Consider the following 11,245-nt stretch of genomic DNA (forward strand, 5'->3'; position numbering starts at 1 on the left):
TTGACGAGGACCCCACGAAGAACAAGGAACACAGGTGGAGTTAAATACATGGGAGGGTAATGACAGAACGAGACACACCTGGGAACAATCAAGGGGAGGACAGGACAACGAAGAGACTCAAGGACACAAAAAACTCTAAATGAACACAGAAAACACAGATCCTGACAGTAACATTACTTGATTGTGATATAAAATGGCTCCATGTGGCTGGAAAACACGATACTTCCCCTTTAACTCCGAGGCTTTGGTCAATTTGTTAAGACCAAACAGCCCATAATGACACTTCAGCCAAACGTTGTCTGAAGTGAGCAATGACTTCATGCTGTATCACACGAGAAATAATGAAAAAGCTTGACAGGGAGCGAGCACGCTACAAACACCAGATCACCACAATCTCAGCAGCCGAAAGTTTCTCTTTCTTTGAATTTTCCACTTGACCAAACACCTGAAATTGTCCAAACCTCCACAGCTGATTCAGGCATGTCAGGCAATTTACTCACTTGTCTCCCCAGTCCTCCCCTCTATCTCTTGTTCTCTGTCAACATGGCGAGATGAGCCGCCTCTGACACTACAGACTGATTCCGCTGTTCAAACTGAACAATGAGATGTGTTGCTGAACAACTTTTTACTGTCATGGGAACAAGGAAAGGCTTTATTACCACAACACAGTCATGGAAAAGACAAATAGGTGCAATCTTTCTGCATTTAACAAATGTAAAAGAGGAAATAGGAACCAGTTGCAACTAATCAGAAGGGGTGAACTGGTATGACAACATGGGAGCAATAATAACCGAAATTCACAAGTCACAAATTGAAACTGTAAAATGTGGTGTTCCTCAAGGCACAGTCCTAGGACCTAAATTATTTACACTATATTTGTTATATTTTTATGGTATCCAGTATTTTTTAAAATTTGAATGGCTGCTGATAATAGAAACTTTTCTTTCTGGAAATATTATGAGCAAACTAATACAAATAGTGGAAAAAGAGCTAGCTGAGTGTGATGAGCTATCCTTAAATGAGAAAAAAAAGCTAAATTTACGGTATTTTCTGTTAATCTGATTAACAATTATGTAAAGTTACATATAAATGGAGGTGAAATTGACAAATACATTTTATGAGGTTTGTTTACTGGAAAATGCTAAAGAGAAAATTAAAATACAATCTATGTAGATGTTTCAGTTATAAGCATGAAACTATGGAACGAATTAAATGATCTCAAATTATGCACTTTTTTAGTGAGCTTAAAAAAACCCCCACAGAATGTGAAATTATAAAAGCCGATTATTACACATTAACTGTGTAGTAATGCATGTATGTAATGTAAATATGTATGCATACTTAAATATAAATGTGACTAAGTAAACTTACTTATGTAGATGGATAGAAGACATCTCTCAATACTGCAGACTGCTGAATGTATTGGTAATTTATTTAAATGTATTAAATTATTGGTTTGTTAATTAGTATTTTATTTTTTCTTTTGCAAGTAAATGATCAAACTTCAAACATAAACTCGGTCACACAAGGATCACAACACTGGGAAAAACTATAAAGGCCTATTCCAAATGATTTCAAGCACATCATTTTTAATCAAAAACGTTCAATTTTTATTCCTCCTTATTTTTTATTTGTGGTAAGTAAGCTTCATATTTTATGGTCGGAAGAATTTTCTTTTACGCATAATGTGGTATCTTAGCGCTGTCGTGACCTGCTGTCATTTTGACCAGCATGTCCTTGTAAACAACATTTTAAATTTCAAGGGGTCTTTCCTTGTTAAATAAAGAAGAAATAAAATTTAACACAGCCGTCAAACTACACTGGAGTGGAGGTCACAGTAAATTGCTGCCCAAGGTCAGACTGAGCAATTCACAGAGAAACTGAGAAAAAAAAACAAAACTCTACAGCCATCAGTTAGCGTGTTGTGTCTTAAAGTTGGACAAGATCATTAGAAGATAACTTTGACGTGTTTAAAAAGGTTTTTCTCCTTTAAAAACAGTATGGATGCATGACTTAAAGTTTTACCATCGAGTCATTTAGACAGAAAACACCAAATTAGGGATGTTTGGACATATTCACAGCACAATGTTTGGCACAAACAACTTCTACAGATTTTGTCAGTGTTTTGTCACTTGTTTTGTAGTCATGGGACCTTGCAGTCATTGGTAGACTGTCTACCAATGACTGCAACCGATATATGTTGCAGTCATTGGTTCCAGTCTACCAATGACTGCAACATACAATTTTTACACAAAATGTTTTCCAGAATAGAATAGAAATCGATTCTGTTTTACAAATAAGTCATAGAAGAGATTGGATCAAGCAACAGATCAATGATCCAAAGTCCGCCAGGAAATCTACAGAAAACTGTCTGAATACGAAGCAGTTGGAAGTGTCCCATCGTCCCAATCAAAGCTAAGATCTCAGCCTACTTACATTTTTGTGCCTAATAAAAATTAATAAACTCAATAAATGTAAATGTTCCTCCACAACAACACGTGAGACTGATAGTCATATAAATTTGGCAAATTCAAATTATTCTAAATCTGGGATGTAATCAGTATTATGGGATACAGTTAGCAGCTCACAGATCCCCCAAAAAATCTTTCACTATATATATTTTTTTGTTTTTGTAAAATCCATTATGATTATAATTCCCAAACTCTGACTTGATATGTATATCCCAACAAGGTTGTAATGCCTCCAATTCCCCAGTTACCTACACTAGCTCCCATTTGTAATAAGTACATCGAGAGTCAACAAAGATATTGAAAAGCCTGTGTAAACAATAAAATTTTTTTTAAAAAATCTAATTTTTTGCTTAGAGGCCTGATCGCTGGCCTGTTTAATGCAACAGGAACAGAGTTTCAGGAAGCAAAAGCAGAGTTTCTGGAAATAAAGCAGACCACTTCTCTAGAATACCGGATATGCTTTTGAAAAATTTTGAATCAGTAATAATGATATAGCAAATTTACTTCTGCATTTTGGCTGTGCATCAAAAAAAAAAAAAAAAAAAAAGAATAGCATATGATGTATTTAAAAGTTTATAGTGTTAGAAAAGGATGATAGAAATATATCTGATTTAAAATAAAGGGGCAAGAAAAAGAAAATTGTGCACTGTACCGCTAACAGAACTCATCCATTATAATATGAGTGGGCCCACTCCATTGCTATTACTTCTAATCAAGAAAAAGTATGGATTTACCAAAAAAAGGAGAAAGAAAAAAACAAACATTTATTTTCCTTTATAGTTATTTTACAGTGGTTTCCCCGGTTTCTCCATCACATGAAGTTTTTGTTTAAATTTCTCTTTTTGTCCTTTTTGTACTTAGCTTGCCTCGTAGGATACAAGAACTTGCCTGTTAGATTAAATAAGGACGTAAATATAATATTTTTGTCGTGATGGACTGGTGATTTGATTCTCTCCAAATAACAGCTTGGATTAGTTCACAACCTGTCATGACCCTTAATGGAACAAGCTTGCGTGGAAAAAAAAATCTACTGAACGTTACATTACCAAGGGAAGGGGTTTTGCATGTTTGCCCAAATTAAATCCATTTTCTTTACTCACTTGTGCCATGTATGGTCATGTGAGGTGGTACAACAGTCAGAAGGCACACTCAGGACTGGTCACTAGTCTATCATATTCTCAATAGATAAATATATGTGTTTATATACAGTATATATATATTTAAAAAATACATGAACAACATTTATCAGCATTTGCCGAGAACGCTCCGTTTTGACCCATGCCTCTTTTTTACCTCTCTCTCCTACAAATCCCTCTTCTCTGACTGATAAAAAAGTGGTGATGCATGAGGAAAATCCCCAGTCCTTGTTTATCCCTTAAGCAAGCATTATGCTAATTTGTTACACTGTGATGTCATCCATGGCTCCATTGCCAAGGATGCCTTAAACAGTGTTTGGGTGCAGTCTTTAGGACTGCGATAAAGTCTCCTTGGTTGTAGAATTTGAACTTTACGACAACCTGCAAAAAATCTGAGACAATATTTCAAACTAAAGGGAAAACTCATGCAGCGTACAGCCTATTCTTATGTTTTCATCTTAAAGCATGAATGATTACAAGGACTTAGAAGAATTGAACTACAATCCGTGAGGTACATGTTGGGAGGTGATTGTATCTGCATTTTTAGACAGGTTTGTGAATATTTTGCACTGCCTGTGTGATCGTTTTAAACATCAGAACCCATTTGTATGTCCGGTGGAGGTGTTGCTGAACAAATCTGTTAAACCCGACTTATTTTTGAGATCTCATTCAGGAGATCTTGACTTCTCAACTTTAGGATATCTTTCAGTGTTCTGAAAAAAAAAAAAGGTTGAAGTCATATTCAAAGTGTTCTTTCCATATGTGGCTTCAAAAAATTATCTTGATGGTAATTGATTTGTTGTGGCAGAAACTAGATGACCCATTGGTTTGACATGTATGGTAATAAATGCCATCAATCTGAAGAAAGATGCTTTCAGGCCTGTGGAGTTTCTGGGGACTCCGGAGGCCTTTTTGCACTGCAGGGCCTGGAGCGACTGCAGGGTAGACTTTCCGCTGTCAGTCATTTTGACTTACAGCATTAAAAAAAATCCGCCATAATATACTTCTTACTTGTTGAACAGCTGAACAGATCCACATCGTGCCATCACACATCAAGCAAATGATTTTAGGCTATGTAACCTTTTCTTATCAAATGACAAACTACATATAAAAGATGAAATGAAACACTTAACCAAATGTTTCAGGGTTTTGATGTTGATCTGGAGGCTGAATCAGGGCTCTCTGTGGCACTGGACACAGGAACTGCAAGCGCCAACTCGGTCTAAGTTTTGAAATCGGGGAGCATTTCTCTAATTTTAGTCATCAGAAGCCTGCAAGACTCTGAACGGCGGGTTTCCTGATCAATAATATGCTATTTTTTTTGATTGATTGATTTAATTAAAGGTAAAGAATAGTCCTTTTTTTCTTTTTCCTCGCAGATGAGCGGGTACAGAAAGAGCTGAACAGGACGACAAAGAATGAAAAAATGTTCTGCCAGGTCTGTGTGGGGGTGGCCTCGGGCAGCTTCAGCAGGAATCTTTGATATGACAGTCCCTGCTCACTTTCGAGGCGGGACATTGCTCAATGCAAACACAACCAGGGCCAGCGAACAGTAGGGTCACTCTCTGCAGCTCAGAGACACCAGGTAGTAGGCAATCAGGAAGACTGGAGCTTCTGTAGTTGCAGAAGTAAAATCTTTAAATTCGGAGAGGTTGAGAAGGACTTTTGGTTGGCCATGAGAAAGTTCTGGTAAACATTGGGAATGCTCTAGTATGTCTCATCAGTTGACACCTTTAGGTAGCGTTGTATGCAACAGATTTGTGGATTTGATTAGTGGATTACTTCTTTCTGTGAACAGTGAACACTTCTGAATCTGAATGGAGCGGATTCAGAAAGGAAAGGATTGCTAGGTGCCACACCTTGGAGTCGGAGACAATGGAAAGTGCAGTGGCAGACCAGACTGGGTTTTTTTCCCCCTTTAAACATCAGACCTGCAACAGTCAATATTCTCGCTCCAATTTTTATAAAACCCTATTTAATTTAGTCACAATTCTGCCTCATTGTCACTGCTGTCATCACAGAATCAAGGTCACGGTAAACATGTTTGGCGATTTTGTCCGACTGATGCATCAGGTTGTTGTTTTTTTGCTGTTGTGCTGTGTGCCAAAGGTCATGGCAGATGCTCAGCAGAGTGCTTATTCATGACATTTATCCTTTTTACTGTCAGTTAGCCTTACTCAGGCACAATGCCATGACAGGTTATCCATGCCATTAGCAGAAGACACAGAGACGGCAGACAACAAAGACGAGGCTGTCTGAACGGCGAGCGGGGGTAATATGTTTACGGCGGAGAAGAAAAAAGGGCGGAGGGGCTCCAGAAATGACAGGGGGAGAATTGAGGCTCAGAACTGGGATTTGTCTTACATTTCCCTGACGCTGCCCTGAATGCTGCCTATTATTATCCTCAGAAGAAAGAATTTATTTTCTATTTGTTTGGCGGGCTTTTTCTTTTTTCTTTCTTTCTTCTTTTTGGGTCTCAGGCTTGATATTTATTTATTCATTTGTGCCACCAGTGGCGCCTGAAAGGGGAGCTGTGAAGTGCATCACATTAACTGTATTGACATAAACAGCTCACCAAGCGCATTGCCTCTGCCTTTGATGGGGGTTTAAGTAGGAAGCCATTGAGAGACTTATGGAGAAATGTTCCCATGGGATCAATAGATTAGAGCCCTTACTAATCTTACCGAGCAAGACAGCAGCTCTCATACGGAAAAACTCCAGTGATATCGCTAACATATGCTGCGCCATCACTCCCCGCTGCCTTCAAACCGTAATTATTTTTCACTCTAATACAGGGCGCGAACTTGGAAGCACAAGTACTGCCATCCTTTTCCATGTGTTATGGTATTGCTTTCAGGCGTTAAGAAAGAGAGAAATGTTCTGATGTGCTGTGTTATTATTGCTTTTTATTTTTCAGAATAGTCCGATGGTTTATGCCAGGCCGGAATCCAGTGTACCGTTTTTGTTATAGTGTCACTTTAACTTTAAAAAAAATAAATAAATTATACGAAACACTTAAAAACAAAAGCGTGTGTACAATCTGCTTTGTAACAATCATTTTGGGTTCAATATAGAGGTAAAATGTAATGCAAGGCAAGGTAAGTTTATTTGTATAGCACAGGTAAATGCATGGTACTCTTGCTGCAAAAAATGCAAAATTTTACAGTGTATTTTTGGTCTAGTTTCTAGGGCAAATATCTTACTTTTGTCTTATTTCAAGTGTTCTAACTTACAAGTAATGTTTCAGCAAGATATAGGAGCTTGCTGTAAGTCAATAATCCCTTAATATTGATGAAAAAGTGCTAGCTCCACTGGCAGATTATTTCACTTATTGGAAAAATGTCTTAAGTGAAGTCAGTGGAACTAGTACCTCTTATATATATATATATATATATATATATATATATATATATAAATCAATACCAAGGAATTGCTGAAATATTACTGCATGATATGTAAAAACTCCCTTATGTACAATTGTTCACATCACATTCAAGGTCAGTTTGGTAGGATCACTTAAAGTAATTCAGAGGACATGCAATATGCTCACAAAAAAGTTATACATTTGTTAGCAGTCTGACATTTTGGATTAATATTTTTTCTCTTCTGTCTTTCAGAAACAAAATATAAAACAATCCACCATCGTGTTTTTTATTATTATTATTATTATTTGGCTACCAGTATTGGCTTACAGCAAAAAAAAAAAAAAAAAACTCAAGCAAATGGGGCTAACATTTTTTTCATCTTGGGATCATGAGGTTTTCTTTATACCCATTTAGTCCACAAGCGATTTCCTGAACGAGGCGCCCAGAGTGTGACAGATCCAAGGTGAGTCGTCCAAGACCGAGTTTCAATTAGACTTCTCTGTGGGCACTGATCCTCTGCACCATTAATCAATTCATTTCAATTAAAGCCATCCAAGAAATGATTAAATAATTACCTGCAGGCTCAGGGAGTCATATATCCTTATTATGGGAGCCCATTGGTCATCAGCTTGAGAATGTCTGACCAGCGCCAGATGTGGCACAGCAAATGAGGGAGCTGGGTGACGAAGACGGTGAGTAGGACGGCAACATTTAATCATCTGTATTCCGTTGAGCTGAAATGGAAATGGAAGATAGTGTCAGAGAAAAGTTCTCTTGTCTGTAAATCTGAAATTTGCGTTTTTATCTCTGTGGGCTGTACAGGCCCACCGTGGCCAACTGAGGCGGGATGACAAGGTCAGCGGGCGAACATGGATCAGTGGACATCGAGGGGTGGCACAGGAAATGTCATGGCTGTCTGTCTGCGCTAATGCAAGGTCCTGTTCCTGTCATCATGCAGATGTTTGGCTCTGTGGGGAAGAGTGAATGCAGATGATGAAAGGTAAAAACGGTTTTAAATCTTCAGAGATTTCTGGACTAGACTTTACGACTTAGAATGTTTACCTTCTTAAAATTCTAGTTTGTATTTTTCAATTTTCACACTTCCCCTTATCAGCAAGAGAAAGTGTAAGCTTAGTTTGTCGACAAGCAAAGAAATCTTGTAGCTGTTGTCAGCTACAAATAGCTGCTAGCTACAACTACAAGATTAGTTGCTGATCAATGCAGCTTAAGAAGCTACAAAGCCAGTTGATGGCTAAAAATGGAAAAATACAAAATGCTGTTTTGTATTGTTCGATTTTCATACTTCCCTTGCTAGCAAAAGTAACCTTAGTTTGTAAACAAGCTAAGAAATCTTGCCTACAACAATTTGCTAGTTACAACTAGCTACAAAGATTTCTAAATCTTTTAGCTACAACTGAAAGAGTAGTTGCTAATCTTGACTGATATTGTTTAAATGGTTCTGTGTGGGCGTATTTGGTCATGTGTGGGGTGGTAGAGTGGGGCCAACCAGAAAAAACTTTCCCATTTCATAATTCATAAAAAAAAAACACCACTCGTACTTTGTTCCAATCGCCCTTGGTTGGTGAAAAAAAAAAAAGAAGCTGCATATATCAAATATAGCTTAAAAAAATTTGGCTTTGCGATTTAAAGCTCTCTGTCTGAAACTCCGCCTTCAGGACGTCGTCGCAATATGGCTCCTTTATTAAACCTTTAACAAAGTTTTGACCATTATTGCACTGAGGAAATGAGCTCAGTAGAGGTGCAGCTCCACAAGGTCTTTCCTAATTGTGGCTAGCTAGTCTAAAGGAGCTGAGTGGGAGAGGGTTGCTCTGTGAGGCAGAAGCTTGAAAACTGCCACACCAAGGACGGGCTTTGTCCTCAAAGGTGGAGCTAAGTCTACCCAGGTGGGGTTTTTTATAGCTGAATGGTTGCCATGGGACACTAAATATTTCTCAAACATGCATGAAAGAATCAAGGCAATACTCCAGGTACGTTTTTGATGAGAGAATAACATTATAACATGATGTAAAACTCTTAAAAGGTCAATTTTACACAATGCTGCCCCTTTTAGAAAGATGACTCAAAGGCATACAGAAAATAGTGACAAAAATATTACCTTCTTTATGACGTCGACATTGTGTTGCTTTTTAATGGTAGTGGGGACTGATTCTCAAAAGAGGCCATTGCTCTGGACTTAATCAGTTCACGCAGACATTTTTATGACAAAAACACACATGAAACCCCGTCACGCAGCAGGTACAGTGAGGCCAGTTGGGTTAAATAGCTGTCATTATCAGGCTGTGTGGCAGCAGAATGGAGGTGACCCCAGACGGCTCTCTATCTTCCAGCCCCGCTGATGCACATTAATGGTTAATTGATGTCACAGGGGACTGCTGATCAAAGGCTTTCTAACCAGCCTTTTTCAAGCACGCTCCGCTGCCATTCTATTAGCAAGACGCTCACGTCAGACGGAGGCGGGGTGGGTGGATGCCCTCGTCCTCAGTTCTAACTCAGATACCCCCGTGCCGCCACATTCAGGCACACCTTCCTCCCATGCGATAATTATCACGCCCCAAACACACAAATATGCGCAGGCACACACGGCGAATCCCATATCTTGAGCCGCAACCATATCTGCAGCTTAAAGCGCCGCTGTTCTGACAGCCATCAGCAGAAATGGAGGCAAATCTTATTTACCTCGCTAGGTTTTCAATTTTTTTTTACACCCTCCTCCGCTCCCCCCTCCCCCCAATTCCATATTAATGACATTTTCATGGTTTCTCTCCTCACTGCTGCCCGCTCACCCAAACTTCCTCTCAGCAATCATGCTAATTTAGCGAGCGAGTGGCTTTTAGGTGCCCAGCTACGATGGCTGCTGTCACTAAAGATCAGAGACCTTTTTTTTTTATAAAAAAAAAAAAAAAGAAAAGAATTGAAATGCTGGAGATTTGCCTTGGTTTGTCTGTCGATCAAAAGGAACCAATTCTTCTACTTAGGAGTTATATTATGTGGAAAATATTTTATGCAAATTCCAGTTGGGTTTTTTTTTCCATTTTAGCTTCCTTCTTCATTTACTGGGTGAAGAATTTTAAGTGAATGAACACTGGTGTTGAGTACTGAACATGTCACGCTGTTTTTATTATTGATATGAATTTTCTTATTTTATTGATTGGGCTATGGGAGATGGTGAATTTCTTTCAAAAATGCTTTTTTGGAAACCCTTAAGCCTCTTCTACAGGACGGCTAGTGTCGTAGCTCTTTACGAAGTTGGCGCCACAAAATCCCGGATCAGTGCGTGCGTCCAGAGCGTGCAGCCGGGATTGCAGAACCAAAGAGGCGTGGCATTAGCGTCACCTGAGCGACATCTGGAGGTATCAGGACGTTTCAGGCCACAGAGTGTTCAGATGCATTCAGTGCTTTAAATACAGTTGTGTTCAGTCGACATTCTCTCCATCAGGACATTTCAACTGATCACCAGGTATAAAAAAAACAAAACGTGAAGATTACAGATTGCAGTATGTTCTAAGAACAGGTTAGTGACTATTCCCTTTGAAAATTTGACATCAAAACAAAACAAGAGAGATTTAAGATATTTTTTTCAAATGGAGTGACTAAAAATTTAAAAAAAATTGTGTTTGTTTGTATTGGGGGTTTTTTTGTATTAACTTAGTTTCACTATAGAAACAAACAACAGTAGCTCAACAATTAATTTTGCAGTAGGATGTTAATATTAGTTGGCCGTTGTTACAACAGAAGCATCTTGTAATTAGTTTATCCACTGCAAACAATGAACTTCTTCAAAGACTTACAGAATTGTAATTATGTTGGTGCACTCTTATGATATTTTTTAAGCTTGAGTTATTGTGCTAGTTTTTGCTTACAGATGTGACTCACATTTTAGTTGTTTTTTTGTGTGTGTGTCCATTTCTGGTCTTTTCTTCAGTCATGTAAATATAGTTTTCTGTTTTGCCATGGCTTTTGGAGCCTGCTCCAAGCCGCCGCTACTGAAAGTCAAAACAACTTCAATCCAGAAATCCGTTGTGTCAGCACACTTCAGCATGACTCATCTAACTTGTGTTAAAAGCGGCAATTGATGTGCAACAGTTGATGTGACATGCGACCTCTGATGTGCGTTTCCGCTCCTCATTACGGCTGTCCATCAATAATAATGAGACCTGTTTTTATTCACTTTGTAATCACCCGAACTAGCATATTTTCTCCTTTATTTCTTAAGTGTGACTCCTTGATCCTGGCATTATGCCTGTGTGGCTAA

Source organism: Xiphophorus hellerii, chromosome 21 (assembly GCF_003331165.1).
Source record: "Xiphophorus hellerii strain 12219 chromosome 21, Xiphophorus_hellerii-4.1, whole genome shotgun sequence".
Taxonomy (NCBI): domain Eukaryota; kingdom Metazoa; phylum Chordata; class Actinopteri; order Cyprinodontiformes; family Poeciliidae; genus Xiphophorus; species Xiphophorus hellerii.